The sequence below is a fragment of the Argiope bruennichi genome, chromosome 5 (assembly GCF_947563725.1).
Source record: "Argiope bruennichi chromosome 5, qqArgBrue1.1, whole genome shotgun sequence".
Classification (NCBI taxonomy): domain Eukaryota; kingdom Metazoa; phylum Arthropoda; class Arachnida; order Araneae; family Araneidae; genus Argiope; species Argiope bruennichi.
In genome coordinates, this window is record NC_079155.1 from 80,622,593 (window position 1) to 80,647,566 (window position 24,974).

At 29.4% G+C, this 24,974-nt stretch overlaps 1 protein-coding gene across 1 annotated transcript in view; it reads right to left on the bottom strand.

Annotated features, from left to right (window-relative positions):
• LOC129968730 (metabotropic glutamate receptor 1-like) overlaps positions 1-24,645 on the bottom strand; it is a 459,728-nt gene extending 435,083 nt beyond the window's left edge. The window contains exon 1 of the mRNA XM_056082915.1: positions 24,328-24,645. The gene's annotated coding sequence lies outside the window, so the exon portion shown is untranslated. The remainder of the gene's footprint in view (positions 1-24,327) is intronic.
• Positions 24,646-24,974: the final 329 nt, after the last annotated feature.

The window sequence follows — 24,974 nt, forward strand, 5'->3', positions numbered from 1 at the left end:
AAATTAAATTTCGAAAAATAATTGAAAACGAAAAAAATAAATTGCTCAGAATTAAAATTAGTATCATCAAAAATGTAATTTATTAAGTTTTAAGATAATAAACTATTTTTGCGAGATAATAGTTTTGTGCATATATGGACTTCAATTTTCGTAGGCAACACATTCACTGCCATAACTCACACCTCATATTTGGATCATTCATTTAATTAGATTACCCTTTTTCTAGGACAGCGTCATTTCATTAGATAGATTGTTCGGTATAATTAGAAAGCACAAGTGAATCGCGTAGCAATCAATGTACCAATTTTCGCGCGCAGTTTAAAATTTTCGTTTGATACCTATTTCTATCATCTTCATTTAATTTACAGCTTTCTTCCTCTGACTGAATAGCGCCGATATCTCTCCTCAGCATTTCTTACAATATTTTTCAGTTTCATTACTTATCTAAGAGAGACGTTTGATTAACTGTTGCTGTAAAAGTTCAATAAATAGTCGAAGTTGACACACGGCGTTTGCTTACATTTAACTGTTGCCATTCGGCAATAAGTAATAACAATTATTGATGTGCCTCGCACTCCAGCATTTTATACAGAGAGCAATAATGGTTATTCAAGAAAAAAAACGCCCAATTTTATTTAAATTCAAATACTTCTATGTTCAAAAGAGTGCGATGACAAAAAAGCGAAATTTCAATTCAAAACTAGTAATATGCTTTTCAAATTTGTGTTGTATTCTAATTTAGTCCATAAGGATTATAGGATTAAAGGTTATAGGATTTCTATCCAAAATACAAGATATGAAATCTATCTAAAATATAAGATTTAATCCGTAAATGGAGATGGAAATCAAACTGACTCCGCATTGTTCATTAGTTCTGATTATCACGTGGTATTTTGTTTTTGAATACAATCAGCTCCTTAAAACCTTCAAGTTGTTCTTTCAGCAGTATGTTGGCAAAACTCTAAGTATGAACATGTGCGTATAACCTAGTTTATCTTCTTCAAAGTTTGTTATTATATATGGAGTCACTGACTCAATGTCTCTGAAACTGCTTTTAAATTGAATAATGAAAAAAAGAATAAAGAAATATCCTTAAAATAATATTTTAAAATTTTGTATTCTTCATTTTTGTTTGTTAAATTCCAATGCTTGTTATTAGTGTAATTCTATAATATTCATTACTCATATAAATACTCATTAAATAATTATTCATTAAAAATACTCATTAAAAAATTTAGTTTTTTTTTTCTTATAACATCTTTCCAAGATTTAATATTACAAAATTTAACATTTTTAATATTAATACTTTTAATATTTTTGGTAACTACATAATTTTCAGAATGAATTGTGTTTCCAAAAGAAATTCAAATGCTGTTTACAAAAGACTAAAAAGAAAAATAACAATGGAGCCATTTTGACTTCATACCTCTGACCGCGTAAGGAAATTCATGTCTCCAGTTAAGGGTTAAAACTTATTCAGTTTTAATGCTAAATATTTGTCCTAAAAGAATATTCATGAAATAATTTGCCGCTCATTAATCTTTTATTTAAAAAAAAACTATATTTCAGAAAAACGTGGCATTCTATATTTTAAATAAATCTAACGTGTGTGTTTTTTTCAGTTCTTAAACAAAAAACTGATGAAATTCATCGCAATTCTGACTAATGAAAGGATGATTCAACTTAAAACTAGGTAAAAAAATCAGAAAAATTAATGAGGTTACATACATTGTTTGCTTATCACTAATGAGAAACCTAATATGTTACACGCATATGTGATCTAATTTCTCTGACAGCCGCCTAAGATACTGGGTGAATCATAAAACCGCTGAGCGAGACAAAAAATATATGTGGTCTATTTTTTCGGAGCAGACAATCTTAGAAGAAATACACGCTGAAATTTTTGGTTCCATGAATTTATTTTATTTCCAATGACTGTAATTCCATGAATAAAAATTTCAAAGAAATGCGATTGCACACGTCTGCTCTGAAATGTTGTTTCCGTGTGGCATACTTTTGTTTCTTATACAAAATTCATGTATAATTCAATTTCACGCTTTAACGATTTCAGATTTTGCAATAACTTTTTCTTCAGAAAATATTTTCTTTCATTTCATACATTCATTATTTTACTTTAATGCAAAATGTGTGCTTCCTGGACTTGTATTTATGTAGATCCGAAAGCACAGCAAGCATTATAATCAACAAAATATTCTACCTAGAGATTATTTAATGCTGTCCACTTTTGGCGACCATCTGGTTCGCCAAAAATATTGATTGTACATAATTTCATTTATATTTCCTATCATAATTTCAATTAAATCTTTCATGGATAACTTGAATTCACAATATTTGTTCGGTTTATAGAATACATATCTTTTTATTGAAATTTAATTCCATGACATAAAAATACCAAAAAAATCATAACTGTGTGTGTGTGTGTGTGTGTGTGTGTGTGTGTGTGTGTGTGTGTGTGTGTGTGTGTGTGTGTGTGTGTGTGTGTGTGTGTGTGTGTGTGTGTGTGTGTGTGTGTGTGTGTGTGTGTGTGTGTGTTATCACTCGGCAATCTACAAGCGAATTTGATGAAACATTGCATATAGTTTGAATTTCATATCAACGATGAAAAATATAGTTGAAAATTATACAAAAAAAATTAATTTTCATAATTTACAGGGAAAAAAAGTACAACTAAATTGATATCATTAAAAAATTGAATTTTAAAATACTATATAAATAATTTTTATGCTATAGTATATAGAAAAATCTTCAAAATCTTGCTTAATTTTTAATTTATTAAATTTGAAAAAGCTCGTTTCAAGATCAATATACCTAAGTTCTAGAATATATTTAGGTAAAAGTTGATGGTATTAGATAAAATAGTCTACTCTGTAGAGCACCAAAAAATATTCAGACATTTCCTTTATTACCAGTAGAGATACGCGTTGCAATTCGCATTGGATAAAATTATTAAATAACTTATTTATTTTTCGCAATATTGCCACCCACACCTCAGGAAAATGTTATACACATTTGGAATTATTGTGTTTAAATATATGTTACAACTTAAATGTGAAAACGGATAGCCTGTAGATTAATTAGGCCGAGTTCTACGCATCAATTTGTTTCATTACTACCATTATTTGTTTAATCTGTAAAATCCTTAGCTAATTTATAAGTTATCTACTTGAATGAAAATAGGATCTTGGGGCGAACAACAACATTTAAAGAATTCGAAATTAATTTTGTATAATTATTAGCAATTGCAAATGAAAATAAATGCTAATTGTTGATACAAAATAAGATTATTAAATCATTAATTTGGTGTATCAATCAACCGATTGTACATAAAATATATTGGCAAATCTTGAAAAATAATGACGGAAACATATCGGATATATGAAGCTTTTGCATAAAATAATTTGAAATATGCTAACGTAGACACTACATTCAATGCGGAAAATGCTTATTTAATAGAAGATACTTCACTTTAATGAAACAAATGAATCATCAAATTACATAGTATTATGCATATTAACGACTTTCGATCTTCAAACGCAACACGCACGCTCAATTTTATTACACATAGTTAAAATATTAAATAAGTTTATTAAATGAGACATTTAAAAATAAATTTTGAACGTTTGGAAAAATATATCACGGAAAACAAAAGTGTAATAAGATTTGCAAAATCTGCATCATTGAATTTATATTTATTATTATTATTAATGTGTTCTAAAAATACCTTCTGCAGAGATTTTTAAAATTATATTTTGAAAACTATTACATATGATATTAATAGTAATACTTGAAATTTAAAAAAAAAAAAACACGTCCAAAATTTTGTTTTCAACATCGTTTTATACGTAGCATTTATCTTGACTTGTAGAAAATAAGCATATTTTCTACAACTACGTAAAATAACGACGAATTTTATCTTTCAACGAGAGAGACCATGTCCCTTTGGGGTTTGGATTCTCTAAGTCCACTTAAATTAGGAGCTTCCACAATGCTTGATTGGACATGCACAGTTCTGGCATAATATATTAGTGAATAAACTTAAACCTGATTATGTACTATTAAAAATGTCGAACATCTGCTTTCACAATATTGTATAACAGCAGCCCAAAAATGTCCCATTTCAAAATTACTTTACACATCTACAATGTAGTTAAATATGTTTTTTAATCCATATTCAGAAAACGCATTTTTGCTGTTGAGTGATGACATAATTATAAATTCAAACAACCGCCGTCCCCAATGACAACAAATGACCAGCTGTCTTCTTAATTGCTTTCATAAACCTTCCGTTTCCGCCGGACTACTGATAAGGCTCCATCAACAAGAGTGACCTTCTGTCTAAAAGGTTGTTTGAATTGTCGCAGTCGTCTCGGTGGATATATAATGACGTTACTTCATAGTGAGGAAAGGCAAACGAACAATTTCACAAAAAGTTTATGCAAAAAATTAACATTAATCGGATGAACTGTTGAATAGATTAAATATATTCATTGGCTCTATACATTTATTGCAGTATTCTACAAAAATATATAAACAAATAAATAGCTAATGGATTGCATAAATTATTTGTTATGAATTTTAGTACTCCACAAGAAATTCACAGATATGACGCCTTTTTATTGGATTTTGTGTTTCATTGGACTGTTATTCTTTCAAATTTTGGGGGGAAGGAAGAGAAATTCTTTGCGGTACTTACGTATTAACGCCACCGCAGCTACAGATTTGGCGGTTTTTGCGTTAATGAGCCAATAAAAAGCTTAATCTGTAGCTGCGGTGGCGTTGAATTTTGAAAGTGATTGGCGGCACTTAAAAACCGCCAAATTTGTAGCTGCGGTGGCGTTAATACGCAAGTATCTTTTTTGCAATAAGCTTTTTGTTTGTCTTTTATAGCACTTGAAGAATATAACAAAATGATAAATTAAATAAATCTTGGAAATTCTAACAAAAAATTCAAGACCTTTTTAAGTCATCATAATTTCTAACTTCTCATTTCATAAACGAAATTTCTATCATCTCGTATTCGTATACGAGATAATAGAAATTGTACAAAGAGAAAATATTGTTATAATCAAAAATTTTGAATTCGAGATTTCGCCGAATCTCCACATTTCACACACCCCTGAATTTGAAAAACTCATTTTTGAAATTATGTCTCTCTGTAAAAGATCAATCGAAATTCCTTCGAGCTAGCCAAGTAAAATTTGGTGTATGATCTTTACACGAAATTTGTAGATACCTTTTAAATTTTGAAAGGCATTCATTCAGAGGAAGTCTGTTGAAACAAATGAATATATTTCAAAAAATAAAGAGCTAGATAGATAAAAATATATTTAGCATCTAAAATGCCAGTTCCGTTAAAATGTGAACTGTCTGTCAATCTGTTCAATTCGCCAAAGACAGCGAGCAGTTTAAAGATAGATTACACTGACAGTTATTTTTATAAAGTTACTGTGATGTCATGGGATTTCAATCTTCTGGGAATCCTTTTACACCTTTTTTTGATAAAATAAATTCTTCCTGGCGCAAAAGGCAAAAGCGCGGAGAATCCGAGAATGAATATATGTTATTTTTCTTCCAACAACTCTTCAATGAAGTAAAAAAAGAAAGGAAGAAATCATTTGATTTTAATAAGCGAAAACAGAAATCAATAAATGTAATAAAAACAGATTCTTTTTGTTTCAAAATATAGTAACAGGGTGTTAATACACGTTATATGGAGTCCAACTGCTTGTTTGCATACTTTTTTAAGTAATCAAAGACCAAATTAACATCAATATTGTAAGATTTCATGTTATTGATTGACGAAAGTAGTTTTTTAATAACCTAGTAGATAAAATTTGAAACATAATCACAAAAAGAAGTAAATTAAGCTGGTAGCCGATTCTCCAAACATCCAAACTACGACATGAAGACGTTTGACTCGCGATGAGAAATTTAACAGACATATTATGACATCATATAACCCCGCCTACTTATTGTATATCCTTCAAGTGGTTAAATGGTAGAGAGGATCAATCTCAATTCAGATTAGAATTCAATTTAGATATGTAGTACCACCAACCTGATGTTTTTTTTTCTTCTATTTTAGCGGAGATGGTGATGAAATACATGACTAATCTCAGATGTAGCCTGGTCTCGAGCCAGCGATGTTTCTCAGTTTAGCCCCGAGCACTAGCCCTCCCATAATAGATTAATTTAAAATTAAAAATAAATTCCTTGTAAAATCAAGTGAAGAAAATGAATTAATTATGAAATTTATTTTTCTCCTAATTTCAACAACAGACCAAAACGAGGATATTCGAGTCTCTAATATTTAATATGCACCATTTCTTATGTGATTGCCTCTTCGTTCCAATTCGAAACTCGAACCTGGAAATTTCAAATGACATAGTCTAAACGGCACGATTTTAAGAGATGAAATGCGAAATAATTGTTTAGATATCTAACTTTTAAAAAATCATTAAGTTAAATTTATATGCTTTATTGTATAATTTCAATTCAAAACATGCATAATAAACATTTAAAAACGTAGTTAGATATGATCAGACTGAGTTTACAATGAAATTTAATGTCAAGTCTTCACATTACATTTTTATATAATAATTTCTTTAGTACTAAGTTTTTAATTAATTCTTTTTATAATTGGATTTTTATTGTTAAAAATATAATATTATTAAATTACTTTTTTGCAGGTATAATTATAAGGAAATCAGAGTGCGTAATGAGAAACTATTGCAAAACCTAAGTACTTTTAAGCACCTTAACCCCAAAATTAAGCACTTTTGTATAAATATGCATACGTAAACTGTGTGCTGTCTAAGCATAGTATTTTTTATAATAATGCATAGTTTTTATTGAAAAAAAATTCTTAAAAATTAATTTTAATTGCTTATTTTTAAATTTTAATATTTATATCTGTATTTGCACATCTTCTAATTTAAAATTATGCCTTTTTGGATTTGACAAAAGCATAGAAATGATCATAAAAAATTAAAACCTATTAATACCAAAGAAATTAAGTAAACTTTTATAAGATTAACAATAAAGATATGCGAGCTTTTTCAACTTTTCTTAAAATTAAAATAAAATTTCAGTTTGATACATTTCTGAAAATGTCGACAGTGATATAGAAATTTTATATTTGATTTTGATATAAGCAGCAACAATTAAAATCCAACATGGCTGGAATGGAAAAAGTAAATTTCTATTAAGTAATTTTATTTTCAATCTTATAAAGCTAAGAACTAAAATATTCCTATGGCTATCATCATACGACTAGTAAAACTGCCATGAAATTGATGAGAGAACATTGCCATGTTCTAAATAAGCATCTCTGGCTTGCGGTCTAAAGTATCCAAAAAGCAAATTTGGGTTTTAGATGCATTCTTCCCAATCGATTAAAACAAATCGATTTGACTCAAAACTACACTTATAGTTACATAATTACAAAATTACATTACAATCACTAAATTTTGTGTACGAGTAAGTAAAAATGCCAACTGAAGCATTTTTTTAAAAAAGTCTTTCTTGAAGCCAGCGTGAAACAGTATATCGCATTACTTCAAAATTTAACAAAACTTATCACATGAAAAATTTTATTCAATGAACATGCTTTAAAATTTAAATTTAAATAAAAGCAAAGAAAACATTTTTTTTCAACAATTTTAACAGCTGCAGAATAATATAATTCAACGATTCTAAAAAGCAATATCATTTTGAATTTCATTATAATAAAAATATTTGTTATAAATTGCATCCAAAATTAATTTTTCAGAAATCATTTTTTTTAAATTAAAAATTACATTCAACCAAACAAAATTAATATTTAAAAGCTATTTTTTAAACTTTTAAAACAGTGTTAAAATAATTTTTAGACGATAATATGCTTTGATATTATGATGAAAACACATTGAAATTCTATTTTTTTTAACTAAACTTCGAAATAAAAGTTTGAGAAATTCGTTCTTAGTAAGCCTCTAATGCAAAAAAACAACTTCCCGAATTTCATGCTCGTAACTTCAATCGCTTCAATGCTGGGTGTTGCTCAGGACAAGACTTATTATATAAAGAGAGATTCCATTGACAAAAAAATTTCTATAAAAGTTATAAAAAGAAAAAAAAAATCATTATAAGATGATAGAATCTAAATCCTGAAAAAAATTGTGAAAAATTTTTTTTAATTCCTTTATAAATATTTTAGTATCAGATCCAAAAGTTTCTTTTTTTCTCAATAAGAAAAAATTTGGTAAGATTAGTCCAACAAATAAAAATGTTCAAATGGATGGGGACATACAAAAAAATGGCGAGAAAGATATCACGATCATTGAAAATTTAAGACTTCAAGTTAAAATTTCAACATACTAGATGTTACACGATTTACTAACACAATTAATTGCAATTCAACATAGTACATTCAATTAATACCTGTAGTAAGTCGTTCAAGTGATTGCTCAGAAACGACATATTAATAAGAATGATCGAATATGTCAGTGTTTTTAAAGTAGATTTTCCCAAGTTCGATATATCGTATCAAATTCATCCTGCTATTTTCATATTTTCCGTCTATCGGACATTATCGCATATTCTCCTTTATGAATATATAAAAATTTAAATATAAACTTACCAGGCATAATTTAAATAAATAAATTCTTCAACATCTAAAACATTAAAAATTGAAATTGGAATGTTTTTCGATTCGTATAGTACGCATTTCTTACTGCTCCTTCCAGATAACTATTCCAGCAATTTTATGAATGGCAATGCATAATGTTGAAGGGAAAAAAATCATTAAACGTTATCTTAAAATGTGCTGGAACTCCTGAAATACTTCTTCGAAATCTTCCCTTTTGTTGGTTTTCTTTTTTGATACATCCGGTAAACAAGCCCTCACGACCATGATTTTGAATTATCATATTGAACTTATCGGGGAACAATACAAAACGAAAAGCTTTATTCTAGTTCACCAGAAAATTAAGCACTTTTTAAGAATTTTCTGAAAATTAAGCACTTTTAAGGTGCTTAAAAATGGTTTTCAAATTTAAGCCCTTTTTATGACGCTACGCACCCTGGGGGATGCTTTTTAAAAGTAAAATCCTATTATATTCAGCAAAAGATACTATGGATAAAAAGTTGTTTAGTAAAATTAAAATCTCAATTAATATATAACCCAGTTTTATCAGCTTGGGTTTTTTTTCCATTATAAATGTTCACTGAGATTATATTTTTTCAACATTTAATCAAACTTATTTAAAAAGAAGTCTGTTTTTCTTATTTCTTGATACTAATAATAGTCTTTTTTCCCTCGGGATATGTGGTATTTTAATCTTAGCAATCATTTTTTTTTTCACCTTTCGATTTTTATTTAAAGATTTTTTTTGTTGTATTTCGAATTACATAAAACTATTTCCCAAATAATTGCTGAACATTATCTTTCAGAAATTAAAAACATTTGACCTTTAAACATTTTTTTCTATTGTCTGATTTTTTTCCACATATCTGCAGATGCAATTTTCTTCGTTATTTTGCTTCAATTAACTATGCAATAAATGTAAGCTGGCAATTGAGTGGAAGAATCACAGCTTAAATTATCAGAAGATCGCAGGTTCGAGACCCTATCTCGTGATGCATAAGGTCAAGATCCAAGTTAAATTATTCTCCCAAATCTGGCATCTTCACATAGGCGTGCCATGGAGTTAAGAAAACAGAGAGCATCTCAGATGTCGTCTATTTTATATGTCAATCCAAAGCCTAAGAAATATATTCTAAAATAGCTCTTTATTGATAGTTGCTAAAATGAACTTCAGAATCATTTCATTTAATATTAGAGTTGCGTGGCAAAAGTAAATGTGCATGCTATCTAACATTTAATCACATGATGTCCAATACAATTCTAGGATAGTGTACGTTACTTCCTTGTACAAGAAAATATATAAAGAGAAAATAGATTAGATCTAATGTGTCTGAAAAATCGCTTTTTTGATATGTCTACCTGTTTATGAACACAATAACTGAACCAGCGGGAGTGATATCTCCCAAACTTTCTAGCGTATTCTCTACTAAAGATGTTATCCCAACGAACGGATTGAGTGTCATTGGCGTACAATAGTTATGAAGCATTCATCTTTGGCATCAATTTAGCATTTTTACTGACTATCGTCTCTCCTTGGCGATTTTTTAGCAATTACTCTGATATGCGGTTAATAGCGTCAGAAATTCGAATTTGTGTTTTAGACTCTTATCCCAACCGACTGAAACAAAAAAAATTGATAAAAAACTACAACTGTAGCGTTGTAAGAAAAAAATAGCGTGCGGTCATCCCAAATGTTTTTCGTATACTCTCTGTTAAAGGACAATTCGTGTTTAATAATGTTTTTTCTAACCGATTGAAATCACAATTTGAAGCAGAATTACAATTGAAATCACTTTTGTGACTGCAATTCTAGTTAATCCTTTAAAGGGCCATTTTTTTCTAGTCATTATGTTAAAATATTTTTAGGCTTGAAATTAGAATAAGAAAAGGGATTCATTTAGCTTATTAAATAAATTTAATTTGATTCATTAATTAATTGGTTTATTAATAATTCAGTAACAAGACGCATCATTTTGTGTAAGATAAAGAACTGAAGCATCTAAGTTTCTGACTTACTAAAATAATTTGTCAGAACTTATGCCAAACTACATAATTTCATACAAAGATTGATAAATTTGGTGGGAAGCATACTTTTCACGGCCCTAGAAAGGGTTAATCACATACTATATTTGATATATTTAAATCACTGCGTTTTTGAGTTCCCGCATTTGAATGTTTCTGAAAGGTCAGATCTATAGACGATTAACCCCTCGGTGGATTGATTTGTCTCAAAATATATGTATCTGCACACTATAGATGTTAATTATGCATATCGAATTTTACACATCATGTTAACTTACGTTCGAATAGCCGGCAGACAGACTTCCTCTGAATATATTTTGCTCAAAATTTGACAGAGATCTGCAGATTTAGTGTAAAGACCATATACCAAATTTTATTTATCTAGCTCAAAATGTTTTTAAGTTATCTTTGTCACAAACAGACAAATGGACAGAGGATATTTTCCAAAAAAATGAGTTGTTCGAACTCACAGAGGTCTGAAACGTCTTGAGATCGAATTTTTTGACGATTACAATACTTTCAGTATATTACGTATTGTAAAAGTAAAAAGGAAGAAACATGTAAAAAGGTGAAATCTGATATACTGTCTGAACAGTATTAGTTACTTTGATGTTGGTGGCATAGTTAAAACCAGCGGGAGTGGTCTTTCCGAAACTTTCTCGTACACTCTCTAAAGTATACATTTGCGTATTACTAACAGCATGGCATTAGCGAATAATAATTATAAAAGATTCCGCAAGGTTTTTTTTCTTAAGATTAATGGGTTCCCAGTGATTAATTCATATATTTGTCATTGCGTTTTGAGTTATCGCTTTACATATTTATAAAAGATATATAGACATTCAATCTGTAAAGTGCAATTTTATAAGCATCTAATTTTTTGACGGATTTTAAATTTGATAAGTATCTGCACCCAAGATATTAAATTTGATTTGTGTACCAAATTTTATCAATTTAATTCTTTCCATTTTGTAGTTGTCGTGTTCACTTACATTTGACAGCCAGACAGACTGCTTTTGAATGGACTTAATCAAAGAAACAAACAAAACATACAAAATCAGATAGAAACTACAATTTTTGTCGCATACAAAATTTTATCCATCTAGCTCAAAGTGTCTTGAGCTATCGCGTTCTGAAAGCGACAGACAAACCAAAAAAAAAAAAATTGGACTGAAAAACGTATGGCATAGAGATATGTCAAAATCTCGATTTCAAATTTTTTTTCGTGATTACCATACTTTCTCTTTGTGTAAATTTTATGCGAGAAAGTAAAATAAAGATAAAATCCGCCAGTGGAAAGTCTATTTTTTAGTCTGTCGATCCATTTATTCTCACAATAAATTAAAAAATCAATCCTCTATACGAATAAAATTCAAAATATAATTTTATCATCAATAGTGCAGGTTGCGTCAAATTTTGAAATAAAATTATCAAGGAGTAGACCATTAATGGATCTGCATATACGATATACGAATATATACGAATGCAATGAATCAGAAATACAACGACGCAATTCGATTTGGTATTTGGTCTTATCAACAAAATTGATCTCTTCCAAACTTCTTTTCCACAGAATTTGTGAAAAATGATGTATTAACTCTATACTGGCTTTTTTCATTTCATTAAGGGGCATAAAATACACATTGGGCTATTTTGGGGCCGGTAATCGGCATGTTGAACCACGGTCAGATGACGAGGACGGCACCCGAGCCGACACCCCCTCTCCAAACTTCCACACCACACCAGCGGGAACAAGTCTGGCTTCAACCAGTTTACACGACAATTCTTCTTGGGGAGTGTTACGTAAACATATTGCCCCACCTCTTACTTGCAACTCCCTCAAGCGGTATATGTGAAAAACTATCTGTCTTATAAATTCATCGATGTAGCAGCAACGCCGAAAGACAAAACTCAAAGGAACTCCCAACAGCGGAGAAACAATGAAATTTTAAAAATTCTCAAAAGATCCGTCATTATTGTTAAACATCTGCAGAGAGCGGGTCTATCCTGAAAGGCCCCTTTTCGAAACCGAGACCTTACCACTAGCCCACTGCAGCCCCACATTATAGATGGATACGACAGATAGGGGCGGATTTCTGACAAGGCCAACTAGACTCAGAAGGGGATGGAAGAAAGTCGGATAAAAAAACTTATTTTCCATGTAACCAATTAAATAAGTTTGTAAAAATACAAATTCTATGAATTATAAAATATTAGAATAATAATAACATTTTATCAAGTATTGTTCCGATTCCAATGTGTCACATTACGTTCGCATAGTTATTAAAATATTTTTAAATATTGAACCTCTGCTTCAATCAAATTATACAGAAAAGTTGGTACCGAGCTATTTGAAGAGATAACACAAATATTTTCACAAAATTTATTTTAAAAAAGAATTGACCTAAAATATGTTACATTAAAATGTTAAAAATGTGTTGAAATGCGAAAATAAACTGACAAATTATTAAACTCTTAAAAAAAATTGGTTTAATTAGTAATTAGCTAAATTAACCAATTATAAATTAAATCAATTTTTAAAAGAGGAGTCTCAAAAGATCATTGGCAATGTTTTGCCTAGGACCGCAAAATACTCCCAGTGATCACATGATCATGTATAAACACCTAAAACAACTTTAAAAGTGAAAAAAAATATAATTGGAATAAATTTCGTCTTTATTTTAGTTATTATTGTGATATTTTATTTTTATTCTATTTACTTTCACTCAATTAGTAGCATTTTAAGTCAAGTCAACACCGACTGAAAAATTACCCTCAATCAAGAGCAGAAGAAAATAATCGAGACAAACAAAACAGCAAAATTTAAAAAGGAAAAGCACATTCAAAAATATTTTCGCAGATCAGAAAGTACGTGGAAAGAAACGACTAATTCAATATATAAAATGAAAATCAGGATACGACTCAGACAAAGATTGTTAGAAATTCCCCTCGAATCTGGAAATGTGTCTCTGCTTCAATTGAAATCGGAGACAATACGACTTAGTGTCCCTCATTTCCAAATATATGGTAATCAAAAACATGGATTTTGATCGATTCAATGCAATCAAAAAATTGGGAAGTTTGGTAAAATGCGGAAATAGAATGCGGAAAACAAAAGTAAAGGAAGTAAAAGAATTTTCAAAAGTTGTTTTAGTAAGATAATTTGCATATACATTAAAACAAAAATATAACAATAGTAATATGAACATTAACATTTAATCCTTTAATATTAATATTAAAAAGAAAATAAATTTTATTTTATTGACCTTCTTTAAAGTCGATGAATTTACATATTATTTCATTTTAATTTAAGATTTTACAAAATTTATTTTCAATAAAAAGCAATAAAGTTGAATGACCTTTCTTCCCTTATTGTTATATTTTTCCTCTTAGTTGATATTGCGTAATAAGAGGAGTAAGTGAAACAAATTTAACTAGATTTCAAAATTTCATAGTTTTATTCAAGTAATATTCAAAACTTTACATAAGGCAACTGTATATAGGGTCTTATCAACAACGCGAGCCCTAGCAAACGCTTAGCTGACCATCCATAGGAAAGCTACAGGCTATAAAATTATTTAATAAATATCTGTGCGGAAAAGTCACATGATCAGTCTTATTTCTTAATATATTAATATGAATTTAGAAACAGAAGTGGAGGCAGTTATGCAATCCAGAATCGGCTAGTATTTTATTGATTTTGGAAATATCACAAAACATGTAAACGCGTAGCAATGATGGATTTAAGCATTTTACATTAGCCAGTACATTTTTTAATAAAATGGTCAATTTAATTTCACATGTTAACACATTAACATATTAATTATTTGGACAAGACCGTGAGTACTCAGATTTTTATTTTCACACATAAGAGTTGTGTACCCCGAAGAATACCACAAAAAACCGGTATTGCATGCCACTAGCGAATAATAATTACGAAAGACATATCTGGTACCAAAATTAACGTTTTAAACTAAATCTAGCAAGCTATTTTTTGTCAATTAACCGCTGAAATGTATTATAAATATGTATTTGGGGCATATTTTTTTCCAGCCGATTTTAACCAAAGTTGGACATAGAACTACAATTATAGTAAAACGATTACATATCAAAATTCATTTATTTAAGTCATTGCGTTTTTGGTTTATCGTATTGACATACATACAAAAATATCAACCGACAGATGGTCAACCTCTTGACAGATTTAGTTCAAAATTAGACACGGTCCTATATTTTAGATGCTACACTTGTGCACCAAATTTTATCTATTTTGCTCTTTAGATTTTAGATTTATCATGTTTACCTGTACTTTCTGTCATATGTACTTGTACAACAAAACTTCCTCTAAATGGATTGCGTCCGAAAAGTGATAAAAATTCAAATATTTAGTGTAAAATAAGCCACATGTTAAATTTCATCCATCTAGAGCAAAGCGGAGTTCAGATATTTTATTCACAAGTAAACATAATTCTAAAAATGTGTCTGCCGAACTCAGGGTGATCTGAAGCATGGACAGTAGTCAAAATCTCGAGTTCGAATGTTTTTGACGATTAAAGTACTTTTTTTTCACATATGTGAAGGTAAAGAAAACAAAGATCAATACAAATTTAAGTACAAACACTAAAATACAAAATGAACGAAATAAAGACAAATCTCGTAATTCATTTCAATACAGTATTAAAATCAAAAATTTTTATTGACATTAATCAGGATATGTAAGGCAGCTAAAATAAATAAATGCTGAAAAAATAAATGGTCACAAAAATTTATACTAAAACGAAACGGTACCATAAAGAAAAATATCATAAAATATAAACAAGATAGCCATAAAGTATCGTTCCTTGTCCAGTAGCGTCTTCAGCTAAAACTATCGAAAGGAATGAAATCCGATTTCATTTGCATAGGGAATGGGGAGAATATATACGAAGGAAATAAATTCTGAGAAAAAAAGTACATAATGTCACCGGTGCAATACCTTTTACACTGAGGGGAGTTTCAACCAAAGATCTTACACGTGTACCAGGGGATCCTCGTGTTGATTCTTATTATTATTTATTTATTTTAATAAATAAATAAAATAAATAATAAAATAAAATAAATGATAAAAAATGAAATTAAATTTTAAAAAAAAAATCCGTCTAAGTTGATTATTTATTAATAAAATAATAAATAAAAATAAAAAATAAATTAATTAAAAATAAATTTTTAAAAAATCCGTCTAGGTTGCCGCATTGGCGACGTTATCGACACTCGTTTGGCGAGAATTCAAAAAGACGCCAAGAGGTGGGCTGTGCTAGGATCAACCCATGGTCATTTTCGGTGCTCATCCTTCATATCAGTATTCGCATTTTGTCTGGAATTAAATGAAATTTTACATAATTCATTTTCTGTTTGTTCAATGTAATAATGAATGGCCCGTTTTCGTTCGATAACTTTTTTCTTTATTTAACTTTATTTTGTTCGAAACCTACCTTTTTTTAACTTTCATTTCTAAATTTTGTTTTGCGGATTCATCTCTTCGTGCCTTCGTCTATTTATGAAAATAAGTTTCGTTATTTTCATTCGTTTTAGCTTCAGGTGCTTTTAATCATGGGAAGTTCTTTTACCGCTATCATGCACTTAAAGAAAATGTCAAGCAAAATATACGATTCAAAGAAGCTATATTTCAACAATGTCAAAAAGCATATTCATTTCAGAGAATAATGCTTTAAAAGAATATCCCTTCTCCTTATAAAAAAATAAATAAAATTCGTTACGTTTTTATTAAACATCATATAGAGAGTTTAATTTAAATCCTTTACATATGAATTTGTTATCATTCGAATTTATTAAACTACAATGCGATTATATTAGAATCAAATTCTTTATTCTATGAAATTCTTAACATTATTCATATATTCTATACATAAAAATAAATTCCATACACAATTCTTTACATTATTCTTATGTTAAATACTTTACAGAATTTATCAGACTATAATGCGATGATATTAGAATTAAGTTCTTTATTAAATTCTTAATATTCTCATATTTTACGCATAAAATAAATTCTATACATAATTCTTATATCAAATTCTTTCAGAATTTATCAAACTATAAATGCGATGATATTAGAATTAAGTTCTTTATTCCATTAAATTCTTAACACTATTCAAATATCCTATACACAAAATAAATTCTTTGCATTATTCTTGTGTTAAATTTGTGCAAGTTTGAGATTCGAACTCGCAACGTTAGAGTTCGTAGCCGAGAAACAAAGCTACTAGACAAAAGTGTACACTCTTCTCCGGAAGTTGTCATCTGGCTTATGATGTTACCACCACAATAGTCCCCCACCAGTGAGTCGGTAGAGTTTATCGCGCCAGTTATGGCGAGCGACGAACGTGATTATCGCGCCAAGTGTTATGGCGGGCGACGACGAGCATGTGTGAGTGGTTGCTGCCGGTAGATGGAGCCACGACAGCTGAATGAAAGATGCGATTGTTCAGAACCAGGGTCACCAATGTGCAAGTTTGAGATTCGAACTCGCAACGTTAGGGTTCGTAGCCGAGTAACAAAGCCACTAGACAAAAGTGTACACTCTTCTCCGGAAGTTGTTATCTGGCTTATGATGTTACCACCACAAATTCTTTACAGAATTTATCAAACTATATAAAAATAATGATATAAAATGATATGTAAATGAATATAAAAATGATACAAAAATTATGATATAAAAATTTCAAAATTTTGCGGTGCATTAAAATTTCAGCAAAGAATTAGTTCGAAATTACCACAATTTTTTTATTAATACATTACACGCATGCGCGTTGATACACCACCTGGAGAAAGTATTAATTTTCATTGCAAGCTTATGAAGATGAATAAAACTGAAATTAATAATTCACAACTCTATATTTTGAGTTTTAAAATTTATAAACAATCGTTCCGTTATCGATCCATTAAATAGCTTTTCTGTCTGATTAAAAATTGTTGCTAGAAAATATCAACAATACGAAATGAAAAAGAATGAATTTAAATTGTATTGCCAGTGAAATTTGATCCAATACTGTTAGAATATCTAAATTTTGTCACATCATGAAACGGAACCCAAATCATAGTTCTTAATTCCATTTTTTTTCTACAGCCCTTTTAACAATAAACAATTTCATTTAAGTGCAACCTTAAAATAAGTATGAAAGAAAATCAATTCCAAACAAAGATCGGAAAATATACTTCCCTGCTGCTGAAAATATGGTCTTTTAAAAAATTGTATGTTGGAACTGCATGCTTGAAAATTAACAATTTCCCAGAGATTGATAATCATAAACGAGCATGGTGGCAACCCCCCCCCCCCAAGCAAACGGATGTATTTATTTGCAGTTAAAAAAATAAAGGTAATTCTTTAAAAAGTGGAAATAACGAAAGAGCATAGGGAAAAAAACTGAAAACCAGGTTTACAACTGACAAAAGTAGTTCTATAAAAGAAAAAAAAGGTTTAAATACAAAACATCAACCTAAAGCGAAATGTACTGATAATCAATACTTGAAAAATATTGATCAAACCGAACTAAAGAATTTTTCTCAAACTTTTCTTCAAAGTTATCAACAGAATTTCAGTGTTTTTATTTTGATTTATATTGGATAACGGCTCTACGTATAATGTTAAAAAAAAAAAAAAAAATGTAATATATTGCTTCTCAGAATCGCCAAATCACGTTTCAGCATATGTTTGCGCTCATCCGCGTTTAATTTCAAAGTTACCAAAAGAACAATTTTGTCGATTGGAAGCTGGCCACATAGCATTCCAAAAGTTGGTCATATTTTCAGCAGAACGTGAAAAAGATATTTTCCAATCTTTGTTTGAAATTTGTTTGCTTTCGCGTCCTTTTTTTCCGTGTCTATTTGGCTCGTGCCGTGAAACGTGAAATCTCGAATAACTTGTAATAATATTCTAAAACAGGCATGTCAAACTCTGATGATATTATGAACAGAATAAAAAGTTCTTGTTCTCAAGAAAAATACAATAATAAACGAACTGTCGTAGAATTGTAAATTTATTTCAAAAATTGCAGTGCAGTCTGCGAAAGTATTCTTTCCTCGACTTTCTTGAATTCTAAGACAATACAGTATCGTAAAATCTGCATCCCCGGAATGCATTAGAGGAATAGCAGTGAGAAGAAGAAAGCAAACCTTCCAAGGTCATTGCTTATCTGCATAAGGAGTCCCCTCCTTCCATCAGATTTCTGCATGCTGTGATATAATATATTGCAGGCTTGGTTTAAAAAACATGCAAGTCAGGAAAAGGAAATTGTTCAAAAGACACTAACAGCTATTTAAAATGTATACTAGCAGCATTAATTCTATGAATTGATTTATAAAGAGTTTTAAATAGTATCTTTCGGGGGGGGGGGTTCAATTAGAATTCACGTGAATCGAATTTTTATAAAAATTTTGACTTCCAAGTTTTTGAAATTAAGTCGACGATATAGCAGAGTTTCGTAGTCTAAAAGGGGGGGAAAACAATATGAATCTTGGACATCTTATATTCAATTAGTTGAGTTAAGTTTTAACATAAATCTCAACTTTGTTCAAAAACGAGAAACTAAATTTCATTTATCTATGTCACTAGGTTACATTTACCGCATTAAGTGCATAGGCAGGTTAATGGTCATCTTGCAATTGGTCTTGATTCGAAATGTAATACGCGTTTTACATTTCATACATGAAAAATAGTTTACGCTTTAAACATGAAAAAAATCATACCAAATCCCATTTGTTTAGTTCTTTATATTTTTAAGTTATAGTGTTCAGATACAGATGGACAAACAAGCTTCCCTTCAAAGGAATTCGTCCAACCTCTTGAATGGATTTCTCATTAATAAGTTGTTTTAACTCTGACCCCGGTTCATTTCTATTAATTTTATTGCTTAAAAATGATCTTTATAGTCCCGTAATTAGTTTATAGTTCATTTGAAAATTGTTGGAGGAAGCATTTTAGAACATAAACTCAGTTCACTTTTACAACTCTTCAAAGTACAAGAGTTAATTAATTAGAATTAACCGAAATTTTCCCGTTTTTCTGCAGTAACTTCAGAGTAAATTATCTTACAAGAAATACTTTAATAATTAATAAATATATAATTTTTGGTTTTACTGCAATGCTACCTTTGCAGTAAAACCAAATTCCTTCATGAGCAATTTTTTTCGTCAATCGCTATTTTTTCTTTTAAAATGTAACCCAAATAATTTAAAATATAATAACAGAAAGGATTAGATTTATTCTACCAAATATACCCTTCATCTTCAAGCAAGACATAAAGGAAGTCAATGAAGTGATATGGTGTAGTGAAGGATTGAGTATTTTAATAATTTGCACAAAATTGGTATTTACATTAAAATATTATATTTGAAAGTGTTTTAATTCCAAGCAAAGCCAGGAATATCAAATAATTAATAAATCTTTTTTAACGTTTAATCAAGAATAATTTTCTACTGGTTTCAAAGAGTTCATAAAATAAAAATCGCCCTCCTCTTTTTCTTCCTACAACGATGTTTAACGTTGGGACATCGGAATTCCTCTCACCAAAAAGAGATAGAACTCCCCCCATTTCCGATTCAGATTTCACATCGCTATCGTTTGAAGAGTAATTGATCAAGCCGATCCATTCTCTTCCTTGAGATAAAAGCATTTCTGTGTTCATCGGGTGGCCGCCCCTTTAAAGGCCCTTCGTGTTTTAGAGGTCATCATTTCCTCCAGAAGCAGGAAATCTCATTAAGAGGTAAAGAGGAAACGTGCGCAGAGAGGAACATTCTGTTTGATTTCCCCAAAAAGTTGCGCTAAGATGCTGCTGCGTTTCATTTTACACGAAAAGGTCGATTTCTAGAACGATGAGCTAGCACATTCCACAACTACTTGCTTTCTTCAGGATGATCGTTTGATTTTGTTCTTACATTATGGGGTTCTCCACCTCAGAGGATAATGCGATTCCATTTCCTAATTCCAGCAAACTGTCGGAGATTAAAAATCTGATATAATTTTAGATAATTCTCATTAACGAGATGCACAAAACGGTGGATTTCCAATTAGGGTCGATTAGGCAACTGCCTGGGGCCACTGAGCTGAAGAAGGTCCCAGCAAGTATGTCGATTAAAAAATGCCATTTTTTTTTTTTTTTTTTTTGTTGTTGTTTTCCTTCGTCTATTTTAATTGTATCAAATAATGTACTGGATAAGTAAAAAGTTTAACTATATTAAATTTACAGAAAGCGTGCTAGCCTAAACGTATTATTTTAATTAAAGCTAAAATGAAAATTCGGCTGCAAAATTAATTAATAAAGTTGACATTGGAAAAAGAATGGGAATTGACATTGGAAAAGAATTTTCCTGTTTTATTTGATAAAACGGGAAAATTAGACTGAATTTTATTAAAATAATAAAAAACATTGCAATATATTGTATTTGAAATTAATTTTGAAAAATTTATTAAAATTATAGAAAAAATTGCACAGAAATAAAATTAATACCACTGAAAAGATAATTTTATGAAGTGATGTTAAAATGATTTTTACGCGATGGTATATTTTCCAGTTATTGGCGGCAATCTAAAAATTACGATTAATTCTTATAAATCAAAAAAAAAACCTTTGAAAACTCTTTCCATACTACTACCCATAAAAGAAAACATTAACTCAATTTCACAGCTCTCATCCAACCTTCTGTCCTGTACAGCATTTTGAAGGATTTCTGCATAAAGATTCATACAGTCTATAGTAAATATTCCAAACCAAAAACATATTTAAATTGCTAAAAAAGAAAAAAAATCATAATTCTTTGTGCTAATTAAATACGTCAATCCTTCTGTCCAGACAGCGTTAAAAGTGCCTTAATTTGCTTGAATGTATTCAATTAAATGCGATAAAAATATCTATTTTTTTCAACTTTGTTTTACAGTTACATGCAAACTGTACTGCTTATCTTGAACTTTTATTGTATAACTGTTAAATTCAAAAAGCTTATAATTTTTCTTAATTAAAAATTATTTATTGAATGAAATTATCAATATTGCATTTTGTGAAAAAGGGGTTTTCCATTTCTTCTCTGTTCTTTTGGTTCTATCAGCATTGAAGTTTTTTTCTATACGCAAATTGATTCATAATATTATTAAAATCGCAAATGTGCTAGTTATATATCCGTCGCAATATTGTAACTTTACTTTCTTTTTCCTCAAGTAAACTGCATAGATAAAAAAAATTGAATTATTTAAAAATGGAGAAAAAAATTATGCGATTACATATTTGATGAAACAATAAAACTTTTTGAATTTCATTGTAATAATAAAAGTATAATTAAAAATTATGCAAAAAAAAAACACTTTAAAAAATGCTAAAAATTCAAGGAGGAAAATATTTGACAGATAAGTTAGCATCATTTAAAAAAATTGATTTTTAAACTTTTAAATGGTACAAGAAAAAATGTGTGCAATAATAATTTCAGAATTTATCTAAAAAAATCGGAATTTTGGAATTAACTTTCTCAATTGTTAATTATAACTTCAAAGGAAATTGCTCCATTCGCACCCTCCAAATTGCAGCTGTATCAAATTTGGCATTCTATGTCAAACAGTCTTCCCTGTAGAATGCCAAAACACTTACATACATTTTGCTTCATTATTTGTAAAGATAATTATAGTTCTGAAAGTAAATCAATATATGACACCGATAAAATATTATTTAAATCTACTTCAACGCCACGAATAACAGAAATCTGCGACGAAATTATTCCAAAATTTTTACATTCCAAATACTATACAAAAACTCAGCCAAATGCTTTAAAATAAAAACATACATTCAAGGTTGAGAAATGTGTAGTAAAAAGCTAAAAATGGCTTCATTTTGTTATTTACAGTTTCATTTTTAACAGTTTTCAATTGTTGGTCTCTAATATCCTTGTCAGCATCTTAGAAACAAAATAAGAACATGTTTTGAAAACTCACAGGTACCTATTTTCAGAATAGGCAAGAAAAAAAAATTATTGCGATTTTCAAACAAGATAAATTTCGAACATTTGCAGATACTTTAATCGCATAAGTTTAAAATTCCAAAGAACAGTGGATTTATTTATTTGTTTTTGTTTTTCCTTCCACCCCACAATCAGGTTTATACTGACAAAGAAGGCTAACTGTAAAATTTCCAGGACAGATCATTTTATAAAAATGATAATAAGAAGAAGATTTTGAACAAAATAACATTTTTAATGGTAAACAATTTTAGGTTTAATCCTTCATACAAAACGAGCAAATTTAATTTTGGAATCCATTTCACTTCCTGCATATATGTTTGTGGCACTACCTCACAATATACTGTAAGAAAACATGCAATGCCAGATGTCAAATGACATTCCTCTTGTTACGCATACAACACTGTGACGTCATTTGAACAAATTTCATTCTTGTTTAAAACAGGATGAAATCACAAATAAAGGTTATGCTTTATATATTTATAAATTACAAACTAGAATCAACTAAAAAAATTATGACCAAAAATTTTGTTCAGTTTCTAAAAATAAGTTATGGCAGATATTAATGATATAGTAACCTTGACAATGGATTCAAATGGACGTGACTTCATAATCGCGAGAATGTCATTCGATGTCTAACGGACGTTTTTCCAATGCTGTTCGATGACGCAACGTCTTTTAACCTCCCAAAAAATGCGTAATAGCTTCCAAAACTAAAGCGGCACTGCACATTTTACTTGTAGCACGAGAACAGGAAATGGATTCTTTTCGAAATCAAGTGCTAAAATCATCAATGAGTAAAATCATTCCTAAATTACCGTATATCTTAAAATATTTATCATTACCAACTATGGAAATAATTTTTGTATCGGTGGAAAGGTAGTTGATAATGTCAAAATCATTTTTAAACAATAATAAATTTACACACATTAAGGAAAATGTTTTTAAATATTTTAGAACATTTCAAAGTATGACCTTCAGAAGACGTACTCGGCACTAGTTTTCTTTTCTTTAAACAAGTAAAAGCCTCTTAAGTTCCTTAAATAAATCTTTAACCTTAATATTGACCTGCATTTTTCTTAAAGAAATATGCCGTCTTGCATACATAAATTTGAGTCTTTAAGACAATTGAAACATAGTCTTCAATGAAGTTTACTATATTGCAACTATGTATTTTAAAAAGGCATTACGTTAAGTGTTTTTAATAAAGTGTTTATAGCTATTTCAACAACTGTTAGATTAAAATGTAAAATAAAACTATATTATAACTTTAAGTAAATAATATAGATTCATTCAATAATATAAAAAAATTGAAACTGAATTATTATTTCATATACAAACTGCATGTCTTCATTAATTTCATCATAAATTTGATATTTTATTAGGCTCTTATACAGTTTTCATCTAATTCATCCACATATTATGTAGCATATGTCAAAATGCGAGGTTAAAAACTTAATTATTAAATAAAATAATAAAATTTCGTGAAATTCAATCTAAAATAAAAAAAAATTATTAAATCATTCGAATAGAGGCACAACTGTTACTATGAAGTTTTTTCAATTCATTGCTATTTTTAGAAAAATAGGAAAACTTTTAAAAGAATGCCTGAATTTTATTAATATCATTTTAATAATCTTAAAAATAATCGAATTACTCACCACTGAATCATCTTTCCAAGGAACTATTATTCACAACTAATTCCATAAAAGAATCCGGCGGCAGATAAAAAGCCGTAATAATTCCACTTCTGTCATTCGATGCATTAATTCTCGCGCCAATAAACATCATTCTTTGTAAGAACTTTCCATGACAATTACTTTCAAAATAACTCAAACTTATTCCTAAGCACAAGCTACCCATTCGACACAAACATTAATATCTCTCACTATTAAATTAAGCACACGCAATGCGTTTATTGACTCATCTTTTGATATCATAATCAAAAAAGAAAAAAGAACTCCTACTCGAACTTCATTATTTATATGTCTCGTTCCGTCATTTTCTTTTCGCTACTGATTTAATTGTGGTTATGATACGTTTAAAATTTTGGGCACTGGATGGCGCCACAGTAGTATTTGGGTTCATTCATTTAATTTAGCCTTGGGCTAGTGCTTCATCGTACTATAGGAGGCGATAAAGAAGCAAAATAGGCGTAATAAGTACACAAAAACCGGCCTTGGCACTGTATTGAAGTTGGCGGTAATACCACAAGTAGGAAGGGGGTTGCACCAGAGGATGTATTAAAACGTTATTTGTTATTTTTTTATGTTCCACGAAGTCTAATGGGGTAGATAACGAGAAGTTA